The sequence below is a fragment of the Cupressus sempervirens genome, chromosome 11 (assembly GCF_028749045.1).
Source record: "Cupressus sempervirens isolate cs-2001-9-10 chromosome 11, ASM2874904v1, whole genome shotgun sequence".
NCBI classification, from domain to species: domain Eukaryota; kingdom Viridiplantae; phylum Streptophyta; class Pinopsida; order Cupressales; family Cupressaceae; genus Cupressus; species Cupressus sempervirens.
Window position 1 is genome coordinate 483,302,237 of NC_143128.1, and position 11,138 is coordinate 483,313,374.

Below are 11,138 nucleotides of genomic sequence, written 5' to 3' on the forward strand. Positions count from 1 at the left end.
AGATATGTTGACAAAGGTTGTAACAAGGGAGAAGCTAAACTCCTCTTTGGCTTTGGTTGGTGTTTTAGACTAAACATGAATCAAAGAAAAACAGAGTCCAAGGTGGTTTGATCTAGTGGGAGCCCCATGTGGTAGTGGTATTGCTACAGGATTAGTCTCCAAGTGGGAGATTGCTATTTAGTGTGGAGCCTGATTAGTCCCCAAGTTGGAGATTGTTAGATTATGGTGACTGATCAGGAAAGTACTATATATACTTCATAATTAGTGGGGTTCAAAATTTTTTTTGGGGCCATGGTCAACATTGTAGTTGACATATGGCCGGCATGTTGTAACCTTAAAATGGCATAAAATACTTGTATAAAAGGGTTTAGGGTTAGGTATTTTCATTATGTTGTGATGCAAAATTGCTTCTTGTAGTGGTATTGAGCTGTAAGGGATTACAGACTGTAATGAGGTTGTAATCACTAGATTGTAATAAGATCAAACTTGCTGTTTGGTGGATGTAGCCTAGGGATTGGGTGAACCACGTTAAATCTTGGTGCCTTGTGTTCATTTTTGTGTGATCTATTATCTTTCTGTTATTGGTTATAATTGCATGTAGTTTTTATTTCTGTCTGTGATTTATCCTAACACTCTTGCTAGATCCTCTTGCAATACTCTCTCATGCCTAAGAATCTACTCTTTCATCTATGAGATGCTAATCCATCATGACTATAGTAGTCTATACTTGTTGGAGGTATTCCTCTAATGCCTTGATCCACTAATCCCTCTGATCCTTTCCCTTAGCAAGATACTACATATAGAATTGTAAACTTGGGGAAGGGCCTCCTCCTCATCTCTATCACATAATCAAGAGAAACTCCAACATTAAATCTTGGCGTCTTGTGTTCTTTTTCGTGTGATCTATTATTTTCTGATATTAGTTATATTTGCATGTAATTTTTATTTCTATCCCTGGTTTAATCCTAATAATCCCATACCACCCACCATAGATACCATGTCTCATATCAATATGTAGTTTAACTCATAATGGTTAGCCACCCCATGCCATCCTCTTCTCTATAAAGGGTATACATGGTAGTCTCTATCATGCATTTCTACCTCTACTAAAATTGCCACCATATTTGACTGATAATAAATTGCTGCACTATGTGAAGATGCCTTCACAATAATGGCCTATTGTAAAAGATGTAGAAAAGATCCTCTTGTGCCTATTCCCAATCCTTGTACCTAATGCTTGCTAGTATAATGCCACTGTAATCACCTAAAAATATTCATCTAGAATATTAGCCCTCGTCTTATCATTTTGGCTAATTTAATTAATCATTTACCTAGACCAAATTACTAATAATCAATTAATTTGGTTATAACCTATAGCTTAATTATGATATCCTAAGTTCATTATTTGATAAAAAGAACATGTCCCATTTTAATTAAAGAAAAGACCCCATTCCTCTAACCCACTTAAAGTGCACAGATAAAATCCTTTTTCTATTTTACAAATTAAAAGAAAAGGCTTTGTGACTTCTGTCTTATATGGAAAGTCAACTTCTATTTTATTGGTTGATGTGCTTGTGCACATGGATCACTCCTATTTCCAAACTCCAACATTGATCATCCATCATCTTGACTTTGATCTCTTCTATCCATACAACTTTAAAAGAGAGAGAGAGCTTCCCCCCTCAATGGATCCACCTTTTGAATATTATTATGCTACAAGTTTTCTAATAGGCTTCTTTTGAGCTTTGTGGAGAACTTCCATTTTTCTTGTCTACATTCTCTCACTCCATAGCATTATATCTTAATACCATGTTTCATGTTAGTTTAGTTTTTCTTTTGCAATGATTAATCTCACATGGCTTAAATAGGTGGGTAGTAACACTCTCATCCTTGCTTAGCCTAGTTGCATTTTGCAACTCATTCTAGTTTAGTCTCTATTTGCATTGTGTCATTGAGGCATCTTTTTAAAACATTTTCAATCTTGCATCTTGTTTCTAAAAGAACCTCCCATTGCATGGTTTACTAGCAAGAAGAGCATTCCTAAGGCTCATTTGAGAGCCCTTGCATTTGAATCATACTCTCTTGCACTCTATGGATAGGGAGCTCTAAGCTGGCATCCAAGCATTTTTAACTCATGGAATCCCTTAGATAGAAGAGTTTAGAGTGTGACACTTTCTTAGTGTACATTTTTGGTGTATTTTTGATGTTACATTCTCTAGATGCTATCTGCACCTTTTTTTTAGCTTTAACTTTTGGGCAATATTTCTCCAATTTTGTATGATGTTTCTATAACTGTAGTGTGATACTTTTCTAGTGAAAGTGTCGCACAATAGTATTGAACTTTGTTTCTTAGCTATAGCATGTTTCATCGCCCGACATAGAAAGAAATATCATACAGAAGGAAACTGTCACACGTGTATATTGTATAATATTGCATGATATATTTCCAGCAAAAACTATCACTTGGTATGAACATGCTTGCTTATTGAGTGATTAGATAAGTTTCTCAATCATACTTGTTATTGGCTATATTTTTACAGGTCTATAGTGGTTTTATAGAGGTCTATTTGTAGATTACATATCATTTTGAAGCTAACTTGTGGTGTTAATGGTTATGTTTGGAGGTTATTACCTTGAGATGTTTGCCTAATTGCCTTTAAAAAAGAATGCATGTCAAAGCTTCAAATAGACAAGGGCTAAAAATGATTGGTTGCAAGGTTGCCCAATGCATAACAACCCAAAATTGCATATTTTTTTTCTTTTATTCCATGTGTGACATTTACTAGTTGTTTCATTTTCGTAGACACATTAAACTTGCAATCAAGGTTCTTTACTGATAGGAGAGTATGCTGCTCACCATTGTGGAGAATGATAAATCTTGCCTCATCTTTGAATTTTGAGAACAAGAGGATTAATTGAAGATTTTTAGTGTATTTTGGGGAAGTGATCAAGATAGGAGAGTATGCTCTTCATTCTTGTGGTGAATCAAAAATTTTGATCTTTGAGAGTGGATCCAATCTCTAGTAGTTAGAATCCTTTAGAGGGCCCACTCTTGGACAACCTAAGAGGAATGACCCAAGTGGGGAAAAGCTAATACCCAGATCTTCCAACCCACTATAAACTCAAGGCTATCAAGGACACAAAATCTTGGTATATTTATTGTTTGTCTTCACTTAGTGTGATCACTTGTGGGATTTCAACCATGAGGAGATCACTAGGCAAGAATGCTTAAGGTGCTCTTGTGACATTGAGGTCTATTACCCACTACAGGGTGGGGTGTCCCTTAATTGGGTGCAAGAGGAACATTATGAATGTAAGCCTTTTCTAAATACCCTAAGTTAGTGGCTACCCTATTTTACCACTCAACTTCTTGGTGCAAGAATCGATCCTAGTGGATTACGCAGATCACCCTAAGATTTTACACTCACCATCTATGTTCCTTTAGTTGTGCTTATAGAACTTCCATGAAAAAGCCAATATCTCTTGTGGGCAGCCACATGTTGAAAAAATCTTGTTGTTTGCAAACCTTTTTGTTACTCGACACAAATTGCAATCTAAGAATGTCTGATCTGAAAACTATCTGACTATCAAACCAAAACACCACAAATTGGAGTCAATTCTTGTCTTTTTTACACAAAATTGTCACTCTATTGCACATTCTCTCAAGAAATATAGTGCCATAGTTATTTTTAAAAATTATGTTGCCCTATTGTTATAAAATCCATTGCCTTGTTATATAGAAATCTGTCATCTCACCTTTAGCAAAGGTTCACCTGAGAGAAAAGTGTCACCAAAGTATTTCAAACTATGTCACATGATATATTGTGTTGTCCTACTATCACTTGGGTTGTGAAAGAATATTGCTTGAGACTTTTTGCTGTGAAAATAAGGTCTATGTTCTGTTTTATTTGATCTAGGGTCTTGTCGCTTGAGTCCTTCCTGGTCTTGGTCATACATCTGTATGTTAGGTGATGTCCAAAGTTGAAAAGATGGGTTTAGTCCACCAGATGTAAGTCTTGAAATGTCATCGATGATCACTTATTAAAATTTGGTTACCATTCTATGCTTGTTATTCTCTATTGAGCTTCTTTCTCACCTACTTAGCTTGAGTCACTAGTGCTATAGATTCTTGAGCACATCTGACAAGCCTTATATTCTACCTTGACAAGTGATTATTCTTGATCATAAAAGCTTCATATTTGAAACACTTATCTCATCCTATTAAGCAAAGACACATCCTTACATGTCAGTCACAACTAGGTTCTAAGTTAGCAATGGAAGTCATTCCCCTTTCATTTTTATATAGTTAGAGACTCCACCTAGGCATCCTCATGGACAACCTTGTGTAGTAAACCTCAATTCTAGTCAAATGTAGACAACCAATGTTTGGCACAATCCACTTTATAGTTTTGAAAACCCATTTGGAACCTCCTTTGTCACACCCATGGGTGAGAACACTTTGGTCAACATGGATCTTGATGAAATCAAGTGTCGCTTATAAGAGGAAACATGTGAAAATGAAATACTCTTGGAAATTGTCTGTGCTAGAGAAAGATTAGATTAACAAGCTGAAGCTAACCCTCATACACATAATGAGGAAACTACAAGAGATTATTATTGCAATCCTTTTGAACACATCCCTATTAGTGGAAATCATGGCATTCACTCACCTCCAAGGACTCCTAGAGTCAATGCAAGGGCATGCCCTTTACCACCTAGAAAATTACAATCACATCATAAAAGTGATGAGGAGATCATTAGTGGGGATGTTGTAAAATTTCAACAAGATGAGCTCGCTCAAAAACTAATGCTGAAAGATTTAGAGCAAAATGGGAATCAATACGTCTAGTATATGGTGACAAAAGGACGGAAGCTCCCCCAAGATTTTAATGTGCAACAAATAATCAAAAAACAAGAGCCTACTAAGGCTGAAATCTTGAGAGAAGAAATGAAAGAACTAAGGAAACAACTGGCACAATTACAAACTTCGAAAGAGCCATCTAAAATTTCATTTATTGAATCAATATGTGCTCTTCCATTTGATAGGAGTTTATACATGCCCACATTTACTAAGGATATAGAGGTTCATAAGTATAGAAAATATGATGGAAATGGTGATCCTTATGATCACCTGAGAAATTTCTATGCTATTAGTATGGATTTCATGCATGAAGTCTCTTACCTTATGCATTTTTTTCCTAGAAGTATAAGAGGGAAAGCTATGGAATGGTTCACAAAATTGACTCCCCCTCTCAAAAAATTTGTTAAGATCACACAAAACTTTATCCAAAAATACTCTTACAACATTTAACATCCCATAACTATATTGGACTTATGCCAAATTAAACAAAAATAGGGAGAACTCCTTGCAACATACCTTCAATGGTGGAGATCCCTATACTCTAGGTACCCTCGACAAGTTCCTAAAGCTGAGAAAATCAACATTTTTGTCAAAATTCTGGTACCTAAGCTATAGTTTGACTTAAGAAAATAGTTGCTCACATATTTTAATGTAATGGTTGAGAGTGCATATTGCATTGAGGATGTTGCTATCAAGAAGGGTGACATTGTTGTGAACAAAGACAAAAACAATAATGGAAATGGAAAAGACAAAGGTAAACCTTGGAATAAAAACAAATATGTTGTCAATGATGGAGTAGTGGACACTCCTAAGACCAAGGAACCTATTTTTAACCTTTATAATTCTATCTATGGTACAAAACAACAAGAAGGTTCGAAACAACAAATATCTAACAAGAGCTCTAAGTTTACAAAAAAATGACATGTTTATTCACCAATGGTTGAGCGTTACAAAGTGGTGTTAAAAAATTTAATCATAAACAACTTGGTTACTTTACTAGATAATTACCATCCCTATGACTTGCTAGTTAGACCTCCTTGGTGGAGAGAGTATCAGATTTGCAATTATCACTGAAGAAAGGGTCACAACATTGGAAAATATTTCAAGCTTAAAGATGTAGTTCAAGATCTCATTGAGGCTGGTAAAGTTGTCATAGATGGCCTTGTTAAAATTTTTGACCACAAAAATTTTAAAAAACCCTTGCTAGAATATGAGAAAGGTGAAACCTCTAAAGCTACTATGAAGAATCATGATGCCAAGATCAAATATGCCTATGTTGACATAGACAACATTATAGGCATGCTTGAATTCATTGAGTATTTATGCATGGCAAGTTCTCATGATGACAAACAATGGAAGGATGAAATACCCAAAGTTTTTATAAAAACATGAAATTCTCCCCGACACCATAATGACACTAGACCTAAGGTGATACTCTGAGTGGCCAAATCTTCCTCTTCACATAATGAACCACTTAACACCATCATTAGAGGGAAATCTAAAGTTGTCCTAAAAGTTTCTCATGATCCTAAGAATGCTTCATCTTCTAGACAACTGATTACTTCAAAGATTTCCAACTATGACCTTGTTAGCCAACTATAATGTACATGTGCTCAAATTTCCATTTTTGAGTTGTTAGAATTATCCCTTTTGCACAAGGATACCTTGAAAAAGATTTACATTTTGCCAATGTTCCCACAGATATTGATGCAAAATGATTCCAAGATATGGTGAACCATATATCTCCACCTCATTACCTAACCTTTTCTAAAGAATATGATCAAGCTCTTAGTCATCCCCACAACCATGCTCTCCATGTTGAAGTCCAAATTTTCTATACTCGTGTCCATTGAGTCTTGATAGACAATGGTGTAGGGTTGAACATCATTTCCTTTAAAGTGATCCAACAATTGTGGATGTCTGAATTTTCCATTGACCCTAAGCACAAGATTACTATAAAAGCCTATGATGAGGTTGAAAGACCTTCCAAAGGTCTCATTGTGCTTTAAGTCTTAGACATACCACTTCCATATAATTTGTTGTTGGGATGACCATGGATTCATGACATGCAAATTTTACCTTCTACATGCCATGAGTGCATCAAATTTCCTTTAGATGCTACTAAGATAGTTGTCCCTAGTGACAAATCCATGTCTATCAACACATTATCTACTACAAAAACACTAGTTCCACATAATCACTCTTCTCATGAGCTGAGACCATCCTTTATAGAATGTGAACAAAAATTGAAATTGATGAGACTTGGTTGGGTGAATACACTCTAGAGTCTATTGCTACTTTACCTATTTGCCATGATCTTATTGGAAACCTTCTACCAAAATGAAGCCTTCCACTTCTACAATGGATCTTTTTGGCACCTTTGTGCAATGCTTAGTTCTCCTAGAAGTAGAGAAAGAAGAACAAAAAATTAAAGATTAGATCTATAGGGAAGAGGAAGATGAGGGGGAAGTCACAATCACTACTATTTCTCCTAAATACTATGGAAAATTATATAAATTTCTTGCTAACATGGGATATCAAGGCCATGGGTCCTTAATTGGTAATAAAAAAGCTCTAGTTGAACCTTTATGTAATACTCAAGGTCATGATACTTGAGATACTATTGGCCTAGGGGGTTAGAAGATGACATACCAACATTTGATCAAAGAACACCCATGTCTAGCAAATCTGAGGATGATGATCCTCCCTTTGTTGCTACCACTTCAGAAGATGAGGGCTTTATGCCTATAACTTCCTTCCTTTGGGGAGAAGAAATGCTCACTACCAATAAGATGTTGAAGCTTCCACTTCTTGATAGTCAAAATAAGATGAATCTAACCATGAAGATATAAATAGGGGATGGATTAGAAAAAAAATTGCTTATCTAATTACTAGAGATCAAAGTACAAAATCTCATGAGTATGAATGGGAAAGCTTATCAGATGCATCTTGTGCACTAGGAGTGGATATGATTCATGCCTATGCAACCCTACCAAATGTAGTTGATGAATCTAATATAGGGTCAGACAAGTTTGGCTCACACCATGCTTTAGTGGATCATGTTGGTCCCTCTACGTCTATTCCTGATCTAAACTCTTTTACAACATTCACTTTAGACTCAACTTCATAGGTCACCAAAGATGAATCTTTTTGTATTAACAACCTTGAATCTTCCACATCACTCTTATTGATTCATCCTAATCTCATACATTGGTCAGTTCAAAATCAAAGACTTGAAATACCATCTTTTCAAAATGACTATGAGATCACTTGCTACCTCAATTCCATTGAACCCACCACTTCTTCCACTAGTGAAATTGTGATTAACATGATGAAATTAGATATCAAGTACATCAGTCATAAAATTAAAAGAAAAACAAGTGGTCAAATGGAAAAAGCCACATTGTGGTAGTATCTGAACCTAAAAAAAAGAAAAAAAAAAGATGTATCTAATGATGAAAACCTCCTTGAGGCACTTATAGATGAGGTACTTGGTAATCTGCCAAGCTATTTTTAGGATAGATCTTTGGTTCTCATTGAACCTACACAACCTATTAACTTGTGGATAGAGGAATCTCCTAAAATTATCCATGTGTCTCAATCACTATCAACTAAGGAAAAGGAGAATCTTTCCAAATTATGTCAAGATAAGATCAATTTTGCATGGATGTATTTACATATGCCATGGCTTGACACAGATCTTATCATGCATCATTTATCTATCTCTCCTAGCATAAAACCTATTAAACAAAAACTGAGAAAGATGCATCCACATGTAGCCCTATTAGTCAATGTAGAGTTAGAAAAACTCATAAGTGCAAACTTTATCAAAGCTATTGACTATATAGAATAGATTTCCAACATTGTACCTGTTGTTGGTGTTTTGAAACATCATGGTTTCAAATTACCCTAATGAGAACAAGATACATCTAGGGGCAACTACTTCCTATTTTCAACATACCCTTTTAGACACTACACCAACTATAAGGCTAGACCATTCTTCTACTTCAGGATCTACAAAACCTAGGTGGGTGAACCTCAAATTCACTTATATGGTACCCATGCTAAAACATACACTTGAATATAATAAAGTAAATAAAAACCCTTAATCTTCTAACACTTATGTAAAGATCTTGGGCATAAAGTAGCTAATGGCATGAGCTAAGAAATTGATAATATAAGTTAGGGAATCACATTTTAGTTCTTCAACATTGAAGGGAAAGATATTTGATTAATGACAATGATTTTAGAAAATCTCCAAATATGCAACAATAAGAACAAGTTGATCCTGTAGCTGACTAGTGCCTTATCTATTGGGAAATTCCACAAATCAAATACATACATCTATGATACCAGTGATATATTCCATACATCAAGATATCAGATATATTATATCACTTTTTAAATCAGACATCGATGTCAATAAGGACCTGATTCTCATGAAATATACTTCTCAAATAACTGGCAACCCTATCAAATACATTAAGCATTTACTTGACCCTTTGTTCAAACAATAAAATATGTCAAACATGAAACCTTAAGGGGATCAAAATGGGTCTTAGTTCTTTGTCCCTAAACACATAAGATTACAGATTATAGAGATAATAGATGAGAATCACAATGAAACTATGGAGATTCTTGCTCATTATATTCATTTCTTTGAAACTATACATTTAGATGCATGTAAAACAATTCATAAAACCACTAAAAAAGATCATAGCTAGCTATATTAGCTTAACTATTGCTATTCATACAAGAGAAATATGATAAAAAATGTGGTATCACAGTGATGAAAACACATCAAAATTGGAACCCTTGGTCTCACAGTGAAAACTACCAACCAACATGGTATCATAGCAGTGAGAAATTTCCTCCAAAATTGGAACCCTTACAATGACTTAAAAAAGAGAAAGATATAGGAGAAAAATGAAATCTCGAATCAAATTTGAAAGTGACATGTGTCAACTTGAATCTTCATTCTCTATAGTTCTAAAACATCTCTCCTTTTTCTAGCCCTTGATTCATCTAACTTGGAGGTAACAAAATTTTCCTCTAACTATATTTGTACTATCTCTTACATTCATTCAGTTCACCATTTCACTGGAAATCAAATCTGAATCGCCCCAACTAAATGAAACTAAAACTTGGGCACCTAAGAAAAATCCTTGCATAACTTGAGCCAGTGGCTTCCTATGCAAAAAAAACTCCAAAAATGGAAAGTTCGTTCTCTCTCAATTTCAATGATATATAATAGTGCTATATCTGCTTACTAGGAATGTACAAAATCTTATTTTAAAAATCATGCTCCTGACATGCCCTCACAGGTCTACAAATCTTTTATGGAAAAATTAAAACATTTTCTAAAGTCAAAACTTTACAATAAAACTTTAAAAGATTTAAAAATTCTCCTACACATTCAAAAAATGAAAAATAATAATAAAAAATAATTATTTATGACTATTTATTTTCCCTCCATAACCCAATACGAGTTAAACCTATCAAACTTTTTTGTGACACATGTCACATTTTGATTGGTCATCCTATTGTAGAGTCATTTGAAATTGGGAGACACATGGCACCCTTTGATTGGTCCCACCTATCATGCTATCACATGCCAACTTCTCATTGGCTCTAAGACTATCCAGTCAACACCACATCACCATCCTTCTACCACCTGCCACCTCACCACTATGTGGCACTTCATCATTGGCCTAAAATTGCACTTGCCATGTCATCATTGATTGGTGCCTGCTGCAACATGTCATCTAGGTGCATCTCCACAGGAACAATTAGTAGTCTCCATATGACATGTAGGAATGCACCCTTGTAACATGTGTCCACCAATTGCCAAGTTAGTACCTCATTTTCTATGCCACATCTGAAGGCCATTACCATGTGTCAGCTCTTAATTTTTCCATCTAGCTCCACATTAGCATGACATCATCACTTTGGTCTACATGTCCATTCAAATATTCTATCTTCCTCTAGTTGGCCTTGGGCCCAACAAAAATTGTTTAAGGTTTTACAAGCCACGTCTCTTAAGACACTATGCATTTTGTGTGAAGATTCATTTAAATGTTTCAAAATATCCATATGTGGTGAATGTGGGATATCTGTTCACACATTATAGTCTCTTGTACATGCACACATAGATAGGAAAATGCCATATACTTATAGATGAGGTGTGCATAAAACATTAAATCACCATGCATTGGCTAAAAGGAAAAAGGAAATGATGAGTCAGTTAGTGCCCTAACAAAACAACAATATTTTTATT